The sequence below is a fragment of the Castor canadensis genome, chromosome 2 (genome assembly GCF_047511655.1).
Source record: "Castor canadensis chromosome 2, mCasCan1.hap1v2, whole genome shotgun sequence".
NCBI lineage: Eukaryota > Metazoa > Chordata > Mammalia > Rodentia > Castoridae > Castor > Castor canadensis.
In genome coordinates this window covers 141,912,853-141,915,348 of record NC_133387.1, presented here as the reverse complement: position 1 = coordinate 141,915,348, position 2,496 = coordinate 141,912,853, and the positions used below count along the sequence as shown (strand labels likewise).

Here is a 2,496-nt window from a genome sequence, read left to right as displayed (position 1 = left end):
TTACAGAAATGAGAGCATGCTGTAAATGCTCATTTGTAACCTGTCATTAAAGACTTTTGAGCAAAATGAAAAGAAAAGGCACATTTGAAGATGATTAACCTTTTGGCAACACACTTCTCGTGGGTCTCCTCAATACATTCCACTTACACTGTGAGAAGGAGAGACAGACAGAGAGAGAGAGAGATGGGCTGGCAACATGTGCACAGATCTCCCCAATCCATTCTAAATGTACACTGTGAAAACACAAACCCACATATACACAGAGACAGAGAGAGAAAGAGAAAGACAGAGAGACAGAGAGAGATTATGGATTGTTACAGAGAATAAAGGGATGTTAGAATAACCTGGCCAAAAGTTAGGGTAGTGGGCTGGAGCTGAAGTGTAGCTCAGTGATAGACCACTTGCCTAGCATGTGTAAGGCCCTGGGTTCAATTCCACAGTGCTACAGAAAAAAATTTAACTAACTGAGACACATAAAAAATGAGAGTAAGGAATATGGAAGTAGCTGATGAAGTCAGGTGTTGGGAAGTTCTTTTTTCTCTTATTTCAAGATCTTGGGCCACATAAATAAAAATGAATTGCCCCTTTTACTTTTGAGAAACAGAAAAAAGAGAAAGGATTCCATTTGGTCACATTTTAGATATTCCCCAGCAGGGACAGCAGGGCTAATGCTGTATTTTATATGAAAAATCTTTTCTAATTATGAAAGCACTGAATATTTACAAAAGCATTTGTAGAAAACACTGAAAAGCAAAACAAAATCCCAAAATCTACTCCCCCATCCAAATTCGGATTCTGGGTTAGATAGTAGATAAAAAGTATACACATGTACATTTGCACGTGTGAAAGTGAACTCATCCACAAGTCAGTGATTCATCATTAACCTGAAATGTTACACCCATTTAAGATAAGGGACTAACCCTGCCTGTCATTTCCTTGATGAGTAAGGAAATAAACTGCAGTAAAGGAAATAAAATCTTTAGTGTACTCTTTAGGGAATTTCTCATTTTATGGAACTCCAGAAAATGAAAATATTTTCCAAAAAATGTAGCAGTTTATTTGAAAAATGTATCTCTTAACTAGACACGAGTTGGTAAACTTTTTAATGGCAATACTGGGATTTGAACTTCAGGACTCACACAGGTTTAAGCCACTGCACCAGACCTAGTCTTAACTACTTGGGAGGCTGGGGCAAAAACATCAGTAGAGTCCAGGATTTCAGGGACAGCCTGGGAATTTAGTAAGACCATCTCTCTCTCTAAAAAAAAAAAAAACAAACAAAAAATGGGGAAGGGGGAGGGAGGAGTGGGTGTGCGACTCAAGTGGTAGAGTGTCTGTCTAGCAAGTATGAGATCCTGAATTCAAACCCCAGATCTGGGGGATTAAAAAAAAAAAAAAAAAAAAAAAAGGGCCTCTAGCTGAAAAAATATTTTCTTAGTGTTTGTTAGTCACCATTGGTGATGGTGTTTGTTTTTGAGACAGGGTCTGTCTACGTAGCCCAGGCTGACCTGGAACTCTTGATCCTCTTACATCAGGCTCCTGAGTGCCGGGATTACAGACGTCCATCACCGAACTCGGTTGTTTTGTTGCTTCTAATGGGAAAAAAAGAGAAACCAAACGGATGATCACTGGTACATTTTGTAGTCGAAGGTTACAAAGGCGATGTTCTTCAACTCTTCTCTACTTTGCACTTCCCACCCCCGCACCACTTTCTCTCTTAAGAACACATGGAAGGCTGCGGGTGGGGCCGCTCATTTCTGGTGACCGAAGCTCTTCAGGGCAGACCATCACCCTCTTGCGGCCTTTTGCCATATTACCATTAGGGATTTCTGAAATTCCGTGCTTGCTCCTGGTGCCCCTGTGGGGAGGGAAACAGGCCGGGGACCCTGGAGCCCGAGGTCCCCCGGTGAGCTGGCGCCCCTGCGTGTACGCGGGGCTCTCACGACTCCAAGTCACCCACCAAGGACGGCACTCCGCGGGCTTGGCCAGAGCGGGCTCTCCCTTCTGCTGCGTCTGTGAGCCAGGTGCTTCGCCAGTCCCTTTTTGTTGTAAAAGTATCTCTGGCAGGGGGCCTGCACATTCCCGTGTTTCGGGTTGTACGGTTAGGGTGGTCTCCATTTTGTTTTAATATTCCTCCACCGCACTATTATTACTACTACTACTATTATTATTATTATTTTGGCAGTACGGAGGTTTGAACTCGGGGCCTGGCGATCGCACCTCGCTGTTTCGTGCGCTTTCAACACGTCCTCCCGTTTCCCCTTTGCGTCTCGGATTCTCTTTCTCTCTCCCTGCCTTCCTCCCCCCGCCTCCCGCTCCCTCCCTCCTCCCCTCCCCTCCCCTCCCCTCCCCCCTCCCCCTCCCCTCCCCGCTCCCTTGCTGGCGCGGTCCGTTGACCTCACCGAGGTCGCCTGAGGACGCGGCTCCCCGGCGGGGAAGGAAGCTGCCGCATGCCGGCGACGGCGCGCTGCCGCCCGGTTCAATGGCCTACTTCGG

The 2,496-nt window shown here is 46.2% G+C and overlaps 1 long non-coding RNA gene across 1 annotated transcript in view; it reads right to left on the bottom strand.

Moving 5' to 3' along the window:
* Positions 1-1,032: 1,032 nt before the first annotated feature.
* LOC141420814 (uncharacterized) overlaps positions 1,033-2,496 on the bottom strand; it is a 1,824-nt gene continuing 360 nt past the window's right edge. Inside the window, exons 1-2 of the long non-coding RNA XR_012445476.1 lie at positions 2,403-2,496; positions 1,033-1,592 (exon numbers count right to left, since the gene is read on the bottom strand). The exon at positions 2,403-2,496 is cut by the window's right edge and continues 360 nt beyond it. This is a non-coding gene — a long non-coding RNA (uncharacterized lncRNA). The remainder of the gene's footprint in view (positions 1,593-2,402) is intronic.